The sequence below is a fragment of the Heterocephalus glaber genome, unplaced genomic scaffold (assembly GCF_053883595.1).
Source record: "Heterocephalus glaber isolate CG9 unplaced genomic scaffold, H.glaber_assembly_v1.0 deba00001461, whole genome shotgun sequence".
Classification (NCBI taxonomy): domain Eukaryota; kingdom Metazoa; phylum Chordata; class Mammalia; order Rodentia; family Bathyergidae; genus Heterocephalus; species Heterocephalus glaber.
Window position 1 is genome coordinate 44408063 of NW_028258308.1, and position 14191 is coordinate 44422253.

Genomic DNA, 14191 nt, shown 5'->3' on the forward strand with positions numbered 1-14191 from the left:
ATTGTTTTCCCTCTGGCAGGCTCAAGAAAGAGGTGTGCGGAGGCTGATAAGGTAACAATGGGGACTTTGATTCTAGTCAGGGACTCAGTGCTGGGTCGGAGGGGAGGAGAGGGGAGGGGAGGAGAGGAAGGGAGAAAAAGATAAAAATCAGTGGTAGTGACATCACATTCTGGGAAACTTGCCTCAAAGCTCTGCTCTCAAGAAATAAAACCTCTGCCCAGATAGCATGGAGACAAAGTGGGCACCACAAACCTAGAAGGAAAACTTCCCACCTGGCAGTGGGCGCCTCCCCAGGCAGTGTGTGTCTCAGGTCACCTCAGTCATGTGGGCCTGCGGAAGGGAACACAGGGACCCCACTGAGACAACAGGCCACTGCATGAGAGGTGCTGTGATGTCAGCAAAACTCACAGATAGGAGGAGAGGCCAGAGTGGCTTTGGACCACAAGACAGTAAAAGTTAAAAGTTGGGTTGTTCACTTAGAGCTGTCATTCTTCAAATATTTAATCCAATGAAACATACTTTTTAAATTCTCATAAAAATAATGGTGGGTCTAAAACACCTGTTTTGACTATCTGAATGCTGAAAATAACTTAGATGTCCAGAAATAGTTTAAAAATAACATGTCAGTACAGTGCAATATTGTATAGCCATTATGATGACTGATAACCTGATTATGTAAACTTGTCAAAATCAAACATAAAATTACCTTTCCCCAAAGAAGTGGAAAACAAATTTGTATATGAACTGTAACATAAACTATGCAATAACTGTGTGCATATATGGAAAAAGACTGAAAAATAACATTTTTCAAACCCTGGACTTCCTGGGGGCTGTTTCTCATGTCTGCTATGACAGAAATTTGCTGATCCCCACAGTGCCCAGTGGTCTTCTGGGGATAAGGCAGTGTAAGGGCACAGAGGTTGGAGGAAGCATGTCATAAGAAAAGGGATTTTCCTTAATAACTTCTAATGGGATTACCCATGAATGCATTCCAACTCTTCTCCAGTGCCTCTCATTTTCAGTCAGTTCCTTGGTGGAAGGAATTGCATTTTTTAGGTTGGTTTCCTGAACCTTCAACAGAACTTCCTTTCCTTGGTCCTAAAGCATTTGGCTTCCTATTCTTTAGGACTCAGTAGAGCACATGGGCCTGTGTCCACCTGGGCCCAGCTGGTGCAGAGCCCAGGGCTGGACAGCAGAAAGTTTACTTTCTCCTTGGGAACTGGTTGTCTGACTGTGGGTGAGTCCATTTGTCCTGGGCTTAGCATTCACGTGTGTTTCCGATGAGGGCAAGAAACTCATAGGACTGTTAAGACTCACATAGAATACCATGAGAAAGAAAATGACTTCAGACAAATGACACGCCGCAGTGACCCAGTAAATCATCTCATGAGCAATTTTTATGGCTGGGGGCATTGCTCAGTGGTAAAGTACATGCACACAAGGGTCTATTTTTATTTATTTGTTTGTTTGTTTGTTTATTTGCTTTGCCCCTTTCCTATATCTCTTCCCAGGTGGAAAGCCTGCTGCAAGGGACAGCCTCTTACTTTGGATTTTAAAGAGTGTCCACCTCAAATTGTGTCCACCTGCCTTGTAAGCAACACTAAGGTCACATGGGGGCAAAAATAAGAGCTGACAAGATTTTTCCTTTAACAATAGTTTTACCACACTCAGCACAAGGTAGCATGAGGGGAAGAGGGCAAGAGAAGGCCACACAGGAGCTCTGCTTCCTGCTCAAGCTTTTCAGAAAGCTAAAACTTCTCTAAGAAACATCTATTAGTTAAAAATTAATTGAAAGTGCAAGTATGACTCTTTAAGATAGGACAGAATTATATCTACAGATTTAATTTATGCATGTGTAATTTAATAAGAGGTTAACTACTTTGCAGAGATTAATTGATTTGTAAGACCATCTACTTATATCCAAGCACACTGTATACCAGTGATGGCAAACCTTTCAGAGATGAGTGCCAAACTGCAACCAAAACCCACTTCTGTATCGCAGAGTGTCAACACTGCAATTAAACCTGAATAGAGGTTTTAGTTTACAGAAAATAACCCATACATTAACATCTTTTGTCTTAAAAGGAAAACACAGTAACACACATGTCATAGGTTCACCACCACGGTAATATATCTTATTCTGACATTATCCTACAGTTGTAATGGTGTCTGTGGTTAATACATATAGGAAAAATGAACTGTTATAATCCGAGTTGATTTGTCTATTTTGTTTTTGAGGTACTGTGGATTAAACCTAGGGTCTTGCGCATGCTAGCCAAGTGCTGTATCACTGAGCTACACTCCAGGCCTAATCCTTGTTTTTATTTATGTATTTTTTGACACAAGGTCTCACTGTGTAGTTCAGGCTGGACTTGAATTCATTATGTAGCCAGGCAGGCTCTGAACTCACAGAGATCCTCCTGTCTCAGCTTCTCAAGTGCTGGGATTCAGGTGTGCATCACTATACCAGGCTTTAATCCTTGTGTTTTAAACCTGAAGAGACTTCTGAGCTTCTGTGGGAATTGCTGGGCCAGTGTTAGGCTGCTAGTCCCCTGGCTCACACAGACTCCAGAGCCCACATGGAGTACTTGGCTTCTTTCCCTGAAGGCTTTCTGGTCATTTCATTTTCTCTGCTTGCTTGTTTCTGTTTGAAAATGATGGTAATTGCAATAAGAAAACCCAAATGGATACAGGTGACTTAGTCACTTCTGACTCTGTGATGACACTGTGGTGTCCTGTGTTTGTGCATCCAAGCAGGTGCCAGGAAGAAATCTGCCAAAGCCTTCCTCACCTCTTCGATGAGGTCACCCTGATCCCTGTAGGGAGAGGCTGTTGTTAGTGAGTTGGTCACTTAATGCCTGGTGGCTCTGGCGTGGTTCCGGTCACCGAGTGCGGACTGTATACGTAGGGTGGCAGGAACACTGCTGTTTACACTGGGCCCGTCCCACCACTGTTACAGATGCCCCTCCAGCTCCTGGCTGAGTCAGAGTCACTTTCCTCGGCCCACCTCTCTGCCTGGGGCTGTTTAGCAGAGTTTACAGGGATGCTCTGACCTCATCCTCATAATGTGCACACGCTTCCCCTGGGAAAGACTTACACCAAGCCGAATAAGCCAGAGCTCATTTTTTCCCCCAGCCTTCCTTTATCTCTGGGGCATAGGGCTTCCTGTCTGACTGTAGTCACAGACTGAATCGATGACATCTCAAATGTCCCTTGACCTATCTCGCTATGTAGCAGGAGTGGCTCAGCCCACACCTTTTATTAGAAATGAAAGGAAATGAATGCACCAGGGGTGCAGCTCAGTGGTACAGCACTGGCCCTATATGCGTGAGGCCGTGAATTTCATCCCCAGCTCACCAAAATAAATAAATATACAAATAAAATAATAAGGAAGCCGCCAGAAGACAGAGCACTGAGTGACCTCTAGTGGATCTGAATTTTCTGCTTTAAACCCTAAGTAGAAGAGAGACCTGCCAGCTCCTGCCTGCTCCCACCATCACGAGATCCACCCTCTCTAAAGAGACCCTTGGAGGGCCGGGGATTTAGCTCAGTAGTTCCACCACCTGCCTTGCAAGCGGACCTGAGTTCGATCCCTGAACCAAAAAAAAATAGTCTTTGTAAAGAGACCCTTGGAGGTGGGTGGGGTCCATGGGTTATAAAACATTTTCATGATGATTTGTACCCCACCAGGGGGAGGGTGAAATGGAGGGAGAGGCTGTGGTTGGAGATCTGAGAGGCAACTGCTCTGAAACAGGAAGAAACCAGAACAAGAGTGGGGGCTCCCAGCACAGAGCACAGAGAGGGCCCTGGTGTCCACCTGTGGAAGAGTTTCCAGAGGGGCTGGGCCAGGCTGGCTGAGGGCAGAGGACTTCAGGATGGAGACAGGGTGCCATGAAGAGCAGTGGGGGTTCCAGGTCTGGGAGGGGATGCTGGGAAGGCTGCTGGGCACCACAAAGCTGGGCAGGAGGCAGCTGTGGGGAAGCAAAGGTATTCCAAGTTGGCAAGGAAGATGGAATTCATTCCTCATACACCAAAGCAAGAGGCCAGATTCCCTGGGCCAGGCCCCTCTGCCTGACACACTGGGTGCCAACCACTGGAAGGAATGGATTGAACCGTGGGGATATTTGCAGGATAAAAAGCTGTGATTGGAGGTATGGGAAGAGCTGTTTGGAGTACTCAGTGGTCCATGCCTGTGTTTAATCCTTGTTTAATCCTTGTTAAACATGGGTTAGCAGGGTCTAAGGGTGGAGCTTTCAGACTTCTGGGGTCCAAAGGTCCCTATCAGACACCTGTGCAGGCCCAAATGAAGCATCAGTGAATTTGACGAAAACAACCTTTGGGTACCTGAAAGGTAACTTAGGCAACTGTTGCCTTTATTTATGACCCACTCTTCAGAGATATTATCCGCAGAGCCATGCTCATGGCCTCTGAACTAGTGATGGTTAAAGTCTACTAAAAGCAGGTGACTGCAGAGACTAAGAGTTAGAGAAGGACAAAGCACAGGTGCTGGCTGGGTAAAGGAGCCGAGGCTAGCTGTGTGGTTGGCTGCTAATTGCAAGTTAGGGCTCCACCTCAGGGCCTGGGGACTCAGAGCCTCTGGACTCTGCCTTCTGATGGCTACATCCTTGAGCATGGCTCCGTTCCCAAGAGAGCCTCCTGAGGAGCGAAAAATACATGTTTACTTCACAAGCCTAGCAGGTGGTTGTGGCTCATTGAACAAGGGCTGGGTTTCAGTGACCATATGGGGAGAAAACAGAGAGGAGACTCTAAACAAAGAACCAAAAGACTCCCTGCATGGAGCCAGCTCTGTAGCTCCAGGTGGCTGCTGGGAATGAACTTTATACTGTTAGAGCCTGACATTTTACAAGCCTCTGTCATGCACACTACCACAGCTGTCCCTCAGACGTCATGTCCTACTAGAGACACAGAGGATGTTTTGGAGTTAGTCAGCTTTCTATAACTATGACAAAATGCCAGAGATAACTAACTGATAAAGAGAAAAGGTTTACTTTGGCCCACAACTGGAAATTCCAGTCCAAGATAGAGTGACCACATGGCTTTGAGACTGCTTAGCAGCACAGGGAGGCAGAAGCACATGACAGAGCACACCCCTCCCCTCATGAGGCAGGTGCTGGAACCACTGAGCTAAATCCCCAGCCCCCTCCCCTCATGAGCAGAAGAAAAGAGCAAAGAGAATAGTGACTTCCTGCTGTGGCCACCTCCTAAAGGACCCAGCATGTCCCTACAGAACAACCCTGAGGACCAAGCCTTCAGCACACACATCCTTTGGGACATTTCTGAAGGATCCAAGCCATACAGTCAGACCCAATTCACAGAAGAAGAACCAGAGGTCCAAAGAGGTCAGGGAACTAGCCTGTGGGCCCTGGATTGCTACTACCACAGGAAGGAACCCAAAAATTTCACCCAAAATAAAACCTGAGCTCCAGCCAGAACACCACGCAGCAGAGGAGTCCCCTCCTGCCAGCCCTCGTGGGTGCCACATAGAGTGCCCATACCAGCTGGCCAAGGAGGAGGCCACACATTCGAGGACCAAAATTGTCCTGGCCCCTCCTGACCCCCACCAACCCTGCACAACATTGGAAACACAGGTGGCATGCTGGCTGGGAGGAATCCTGTCATGCAGGGCAATTGGCCAGGTGGCTTCCTGGACCTCACGCACCCTGTGCTCTCCACAGCTTCCTCGCAGAATGTTCCTGACACTCCGAGTGGTGTTTCTCCCAGCAGGCCCCTTCCCTGAGTCCTATATTTGCCCCCATGCCTGTAGTCGGGACCCCCAAGCAGGCACAGGAAGCTCTGTTCTCAGGAGCCATGGCATCTTGGCCTGGGGTAGGACTGTGGGGACCAACCACGGGCAGCACTTTGCCCCCATGCCTGTCTCCACCATGCACTTGACACTGCCTACCCTCAAGGATGCCACAAGCTTCCATGGCCAGGGTTCCTGCAGGTGCTTCAGCCCATGGTGGCAGTGGCAGGGCCTGCTTGCCTGTGTTTGAGTGTAAGGATGTCAGAACAGAGGAAGGCAGGCTCCACTGCAGGGAGGGCAGGAGGAGGCAGGCCCACATCTGGAACTCATCTGCTGGAAAGCTCTGACTTTCTGCAATAGCAGTGAGACATGCAAAAGTCACGCTATGCCTCAGGTCCAGGGCCACTGAGCAAGCCACCTAACCCCTTGGCTCCAGTTTCTTCATATGTACAGTGGGGTGCAACCAGATGCCATCTAATGTCACAGGGGTCTTGGAGAATCCAATGACAATGTATGGGATACTGAGATACAAGCATATACTCAATTATTATCCCCAGGTCAGGGATGCAGTTCAGTGTACAGTGCTTGCCTAGCAAGTATGAGGCCCTAGGTCCCACCCCTAGCACTCTAAATATGTAAAAAAATTCCCTGTGAAGTTATTGCATGAAGAGCACAGACAGGAGAGTGGGGAGCAGAGCTAGGAAGGAGGCACACTGGCTCTGCACCCTCCACTGGCCCACCAGCTTTGTAGGGCTCTTTCTGGGCCACCATGGGCCACCTGGCAGTGCCAAGCAGGGCCAACAGGCCAGGGAGCAAAGGGCTAAAGAGGCTAAATGGCACCATTTCCCTGAAGCCCTTCCCCATCTCTCAAACAAGGATGGGGGCCTGAGTGTGGAATTCCTATAAACGATTTAAGATAAACCAATAAACAAGAATACATCTGAAGTGGTCTTATCCTTCCGGGAACTGGACAAAAAGCCAAGCTCAGTTGTTTATTCGTATGCTCAAGTCACAGCTCTCCCAGGCTGAAGGGAGAACATGTTTCTGTCAAAGGTCTGAACTTCCTCCATTGCCACAGGAGACGTCACTGCATGTTGGAGGACAGGAGCACGCACTGGCACGCCTGCCCAGGACAGCATTTCAGGGGCCTGGGAGCAGCAGGGCTGTTTCCCAGGGTTATCAGGTCCATGGGTGAGGCTGCATTCCTGGGAGTGACCGCCACTGGCAAACACACACACTTCTGGGACTCTGCCGGGCTGGGTCACACGATGACGTGGGGGACAGCTGCCTCTGGGGTCCTGTGTCCAGTCAGAACCCACAAATGCCCTCAGCCAGCCTGCTGTCAAGGTTTCAGACATTTCACCCACTGGCTTTCTGGACTTGACTTAATTTAAAGAACAATTTTCATAGTTTTATTAAAAGGAAGGGTTGGGCTCTCTTGGAGAATACTAACAGACACACCTCCCATTTCTCTCTGTGTGTGGGCTCCTCACATACATTCAGTCCTGTAAGTCAGTGCCATGATTGTCCCCATTGACAGATGAGGAAGCAGGGGGACTGAGAGCGGAGGCACTTGCCTGACAACGTCACAGAGCTGCTAACTGGGAGAGCCACGGTTTAATCCATCAGCTGCTGTCAGCCTTTGGGCTAGGGTTGGGGTGAGGCCCTGATGTTTTAGGCCTGTGGGGAGGTGGCACTTTATGGCAGGAGAGCATGATGGCATAGAAATCCTCACAGGCTAAGCCAGAGAAACAAAAAGAAAGAGGAAATGGCTGGGAAACATGGTCCCCTTGACAGCATGGCTCCGATGTCCTAATGACTTCCTGCTGGGCTCCACCTACCAGAGGTGAAACCATTGCTCAGTAGTGCCAGCCTGGGGGCTAGGGGGCAACACATCAGCCTCTGGGGGACATTTAAGATCCACAAGTGGGATGCTAGGAAGACAGTAATAGCCACAGGATGCCACCTTATAAGAACACATACCAGGCCTTCTACTCTGAGACCTTGTATCTTATTCCAGTGAAAGGGGAAAGAATCTGATATTCCAAAAGCCAATGGAAAAAAAAATCAGATTTGCAGAATTATAGAACTAGAAGCTGCCTTAGTTTCCACTTGATCCCATTTATTGTTTGACATTTCCCCTTCCCTGGAGCCTAAGGGACTCAACCAGTAGATGGTGGAACTAGGACTGGGTTGAGGATTATCTCTAGAACATTGTGAAATAAACACTGCTTAAGGAAAATCAAAGTTATATATGGTTACAGGGTCAGGGATGCTGTCTGGCTGAAGAAAGGCTCACAGAATGTGAGCCTTCTGTGCCCACTTTGGAAGGCTGAGCAGGAGAATCACAAGTTTGATCCCAGACTGGGCAATTTAGCAAGATCCTGTCTCAAAATAAAAATGAAAGAAGAAGGAAGAAGAGGAGGAGGAAGAGCAGAGGGAGAGGAAAAAGAAGAAGGAGGAAGAGGAGAGCTTGGTTATTTACTGTCCACGAAGTCATTACAAAAGTCATTACAGGGCTGGGGATTTAGCTCAGTGGTTCTGTAGCCTGCCTTGTAAGCATTTGATCCCCAGTACCAAAAAAAAAAAATTACAAAAGTCATTATAAAAAGTCTCAGCCAGTTTAATGCCAGGCCATTTCATGACAAACTGATTCAATCATCTATCAAATTTTGTCTGTGTAACTCTTCCTCAAATGAGAGCAGTTTCACCCACCCCCAGGCTTCCTGGTCCCCTGTCCACAGCCTGCACTACAGCGCCCAGGGTGTCCGGGATCCCCTCAGGAGCATGTTGCTGGGAGGAGAATTTCTTGCATGTGACCCAAGTTTTCATGGCCCAGTAAGCTGCTGTCTTTTACTGTTTCGTTCTGGTGTGCATACTGGGATCCAGGAAGACTTGGCTTCAACAGATCACATCCTCTAAATTCAAGCTGTGCAGTGGTCACCACCCCGGGGTAAAGAACACGCCACTCTTAATGGCATCTATCACTCCCCAGCCCCTGGAGTCTCACTGTGAGCCAGGCAGGTGCAGCAAAGGCAAGTCACACCCACTGCTTTCGTGTCTCCTGAGGGGACACAAATATATACTAGAACAGGTGGTCAGCATATTTTTTGGTAAAAAGCCAAATGCAAAGTGCTTCAGCTTTATGGTCTATACAGTCTCCGTTAGAACTACACATTCCTGCTGTATCAGTCAGTATTTACTAGAGAAACATATAACACAAGATATACAAATATGCAAGAATTTACAAGATTGGCTTACAATGGCCACACACAGAGTCAGATGAGGAAGAGTGTAGCCTGTCCATCTGCACACAGGAGACTGAAGGATCCAGTTGAAGGCCTGGAGCTCACTGCAGTGTCCTGTGCAAGTCTATATCAGGAGGCCGATGAGTTTTCGACAGAAGGCTGAAGGATCCACACCAGAAGCTGAAGAGTGTACACTGGGAGCCAGGAGATAATGTCCAAGGTGAAGGCGAAGACTGGAGCTCCTCTGAAGAAACAGAAGCAGATCCATCCTTCTTCACTTCCCCATTATACCATCCAGGTGACAAGCTGCCCTAGGGAGGGTCTTCCACTCCCTGAGATATGGAATTGCTGAGCCAATTTAGTTCAGCTTCTCTTGGTCAAGTTGACACAGTCAGTCAACCATGACACTTGCCATTTGCTATTGTTTGGATACAAATGTCCCCCAAAGGCCCATAAGCTAAAACTCTAGGTTGCCAGCCAGTGGGGGTGGGTGGGTGGGGGACCTTTAAGGGCAGGGCCTGGTGGGAGGAAATTAGTGGGGTACACTCTTGAAAGGGACGTTGGGAATGTGGCCCTTTCCTACCTCACTTTTTTGCTTCCTGGCCACCACAATGTAAGCAGCCTCTGCCACACACTCCCAACATGAATCCTCCCTCATCACAGGGCCAAGGCAATATGGCTAAGTGCTCATAGACTAAAACCTCTGAAATTGTGAATTGTAAACTTCTCCTCCTGATAAAGATTTCCCTCAGCTATCTTGTACAGCGACAGAAAGCTACCACATTGTGATGGCATGCAAGCAGATTTAAACTACAAGTGGACCCATGAGTGTGGCTATGCTCAGATAAAGCTTTACCTACTGAAGCAGAGAGGAGGTAGGCTTGTTCCGTGGCTGCAATTTCCCAGTTCCTACACTACAGTGTAGTATGCAGCACAGGAGTAAAGGCCTGGCAAGGTGTGGCTCAAAGGAGGGACAGGTCCCTCTTTCCAAGGTTGGGGTGAAAATGAACAGGCCTTGTGGAGGGGGCATTGAGTTAACAGAAGGATGAATTCGCCAGGTAGGCTGGGTGAGGGAGAACATTGCTGAGCAGGGAGGCGCAGGTTGGAGCAAAGCCCTGCAGAATGGCACCACATGAGGGTGTAGGCAGCCACCACTGACCTGTGCAACCTAGACTGGGGAAAAAGGACCCCTGGCGGGCTACAGAAGGAAGCAGGCCAGCTTGGAATGACCCTTAAGGTGAAGGGGAAGAGGCACACATGTGGAGGAGCCACTTTTTCCCGACTTTCCTCCAGATACCTGAGTAGATGATCTTGTTTTCATTCCCACAAAGTACTGTGAGACTGGTATTACCAACCCCGTTCTCAGTGACCACACTTGCTCCATGTTCACTGCTTCCCCTGAGTGGAAGGCTCAGGAAGATTTGAACCTAGGTTTCTCTGGGCCAGATGCCCTGCTCTCCCCACTCACATCATCCTGTCAGGCCCACACTTGGAGCCTTTTTCTCCCTTGTTGTTGCCAGTGCCACAGTGCTGCCCAGCTCTGCCTCTGCAGAAAGGGTTTAGAACATGCTTCAATGGGTGGGACGTTAAGTAACGGAAAGTTAATCCTGGGTGGTGCCCAGAGGGACTCTAGGAAGAAGGATATGGGCAGCCACTGTTAGTTAAGCAGAGTTTACTCACGTGTCTTCATGGGGGTCCCTTGGGGAGAAGCTGGTCCCTTTGCCATGAAGTGTTTGCCTGTGTCTTTCTTCCCAGCTGAGGCCCACCTGGAGCCCAGAGAGGGGCAGTGGCTACTCTGGGTGAGGTCATTAGTGTGAGAAATTCCAGAGATTCCTGCTGAGGAGTCAGCCTGGGCTCATCTACTCCCTGGGCAGGGTTTACTTGGTTGCTTAGCTACAGAAGGTTTTGGTTCTTCAATTCCACTCTCTGAAAGCTAACAAGTTCTCTTTTTCCTGTCATACATGCTAGGCATTTGGTGGCTTCTCATTAAATATTTGTTGGATGAAATAATTAATATCAAATGACATCATCTGTATAAATGCCTTTTACTTAGTTCTTCACATTTGCTCCACATCAAGTCCTGAAATAATTTTTTCAGAAATCTGGATCCCTGCTACTCAAAATGAAGCTTTACACTGGTAGCACTGGCTCCAAGGGGGATCTTGTCAGAAATGCTGTCTCCTGGCTGGTCTTCGGCTCAGCAGACAGACATGTGCTTTCCTTGTGTGAGGCCCTTGGCTCCATCCCTGGCCTGCCAAAGAGGAAAGAAGGAAGAGGAAGGGGAAGGGAGGGAAGGGAAGGGAGGGAGGGAGGGAGGAAGGAGGGAAGGAAGTACAGAATCTCAGCTTTTTGACCTACCAATCAGAATCACCAGGTGATTCACATGCATATTAAAATTTTGGAAAAACTGGAGACATAGTTTGGCAAATGTACTCAGAAATGGTCACCAACCCCAATTCTATTCCTTAGGTATCTAAAGTGATATTCTTTATATGATCTGAATTAAAAAAAATTTAGCATCTATCAGTCTTTTCCTCATCTGAACTCTCCCTCTCATCTGCTCATCCCTGTCTCTAGCACCAGCTGTGGTTGGATAGATGGCAGGGTAGTGATATAGGGGAAGAGATGTGACTCCCAAACCTACTAGATATCCGAAACACAAGTTCGTGTTCTCTAAAATCAAAGAATGAATTCTAGGAACAACGGAGGTTAAGAGTAGGAAAAAATGGGCCAGGGATTTAGCTCAGTGGATCTGCTGCCTGACTCACAAGCGCAAGGTCCTGAGTTCGATCCCTGGTACCAAAAAAAAAAGAGTAGGAAAAAATTATTGAGAGACAGCTTCTGTCTAAGAGGGACAGAAGGGGGACTGGAAAATGGGTTGCCTGCCCACCTTGCTTTTCAAAGGTGTTCTGTTGAGTAAAACCATAAGGAGAAGCGGGTTCAAGGTGAGACAAAACTATAAGACACAATGGAGAATTACAAGGTGGGCACGAGGTGGGACAAAACCATGTCCAACCATACGATTACAAGTACAGTCACCCAGGTAATATTGATTAAATGGGAATCAAATGGGAAAACAAGGAATTTCTGCAAAGGTAATGGGCTAGGGAGATTGATATCCATTTAAAATATCAGTCAGTGCTATTCATCTCTAGGGGAAGTGTTAACTCTTTTCTTTTTATAATGTTAACCAATGAATGTGCCTCAATTGTTTTTCTATGCTGAGGGCCCAGCTTTGTGTAGCTGCCTTATAATAATTTTAACTAACTTAGCTATCTGCAATAGTAGTGGGATAGGTAAAGAAGGAAGTGAGAATAGAAAAACATCCAATAACACATTGGAGGGCAAGAGTCAAACACCTCTCTCCTGGATTCTACCCGAGTGGGCTGTGTGTATGCTCTGCCCAGTTCCTCCATCCCTGGGCCAAGCCTTTTGAGGCTGAAAATAAGGACACTTCCCCAAGGTCATCCAGCAAGTAAGGTGGCAAGAGAAGGGTTGGGGGACAGGAATATATAAACTCTGAGATCCCCTTGCTGCACCCCTGCCCCAGGAAGGACAGCAGAAATCTCACTAGCTGGGGCCCTTGTAGCCCTGCCCCTTCTCCACCACAGCAGCTCGGCTTCCACACCTGGCCAAGGCTTTCTTCATGTCCCTGCCTGGGGTGGAGGAAAGGCCAGCTGCAGAATGACCACAGCTTCTTTGAATCTTAGCTCCAGTGGTGTGGCCTTTGGTGAGGCACATGCTTTCTGAGCCTGTTCTTTGTCAGACATCGACAGCATTCCCTAGCAGAATGGCTCTGGAAACAGCCCTGCACTGTGTCTGGCACACATCATAGACTCAGAAGTTCAGTTATTTCTCAGAGGTGTCCCCAGGGTGAGGTTGCCGCTTAGCAACAGAATGCAAGCCTAGCATGTGTGAAGCCCTGGGCTTGAACCTCTCAGCTCCAACAACGAAAAACAAAACAATGAGCCTCGCTCCCAATCAATTCTAAACAATGCCTTCTCCACCTCATTGCCTTGCTTCAACCATTCATCAACACCCTGCTCCCCCCGGGGAGAATGTATAAGCTTTAGAATCTAGGGCCTTCCCATCTGCCCCCATCCACCTTTTCTGGCCATCATCCTACTTCTTTGGTTTTTCATTTATCTCAGTGGTGGGATAGAATCTGGGGCCTCCTGCATGCTGGGCAAGTACTCCACACTGAGCCATACCCCAAGCTCTCTTATTCTCCTTTTGCATTAAAGCTATGCTAAGAAATCTGGTTTTCTTATTTCTAATTTATATGTGTTATTTTCTTTATATATGGATTAGTTACAGATTAGTCATAGGTTGTTACAAGTGCTGGTTGATTATAGGAATTAGGCCACTTAATTGGTACCTTCTCTTATGTCTATGAGGGTGGGGTTTTTTTGTATTTTTATTCATTAACAAAGAATGCTCCCAATTTCAAAGGAATTATACCTCCTTTTCTATTAAGAGTACCTTGACCAGGCTGTGAGTTTAGCTCAGGGGTAGAGTTCATGCTTAGCACATCCAAGATTCTGGGTTCAGGCCCAAGCAGGAAAAAAAAAATCCCATAAAATAACTCTAAAATTATTATTGCTAAATGTTCTTATTGCTAAAGTTTAACCTCAACTCCATTTAGACAACTATCTCTAGGTGGAGTTGATCTCTCTCTTCTACTAATAAATCCCTTACTATTTTGCAACATAGATTACTTTATCCTTGGCATTTTTCATGAGTTGTTTGCTTAGTTACGAGATTGTAAACTGATAAGGCTTTGGATATACACTTCTGGTTAACTTTTTTAACTTCTTTTTAAAATATTTTTCTTTGACATTTTCTATATCTATTTCCTAATACCTTCTTGGATAATACAGATCTTTATGTAGGATATTTAACAGTAGGATATTTAACAGTTGGTAATAAGTGTCTTAAGACATAAAGTATAAAACTGAAAATAGATCAAACAAGTGCAGGGGGAAGACCCTGACCAAGAGTAACTGCCCAAACCTGCTGTTTTCCACAGCAAGGTAGGTGTTACCAAGTCCCCACTGGTCGTGGTGGTTTGATAATCTGAGCTGTTCATACGGTGCTCTATAAGCCCCCACATCTGCAGAGTTGTTCCCTCCTGAAACAAATTCCAGCAGAACAGCCTTTGGGACTTTTTTTTTTTTGG

At 47.2% G+C, this 14191-nt stretch overlaps 1 long non-coding RNA gene across 1 annotated transcript; it reads right to left on the reverse strand.

The window, feature by feature from the left end:
- Window positions 1–67: 67 nt before the first annotated feature.
- Window positions 68–10870, reverse strand: LOC147826815 (uncharacterized). Its single transcript, XR_015453500.1, has 3 exons — window positions 10693–10870; window positions 9026–9256; window positions 68–330 (listed from the first exon to the last, which is right to left on the reverse strand). It is a non-coding gene; the product is annotated as an uncharacterized LOC147826815 (long non-coding RNA).
- Window positions 10871–14191: the final 3321 nt, after the last annotated feature.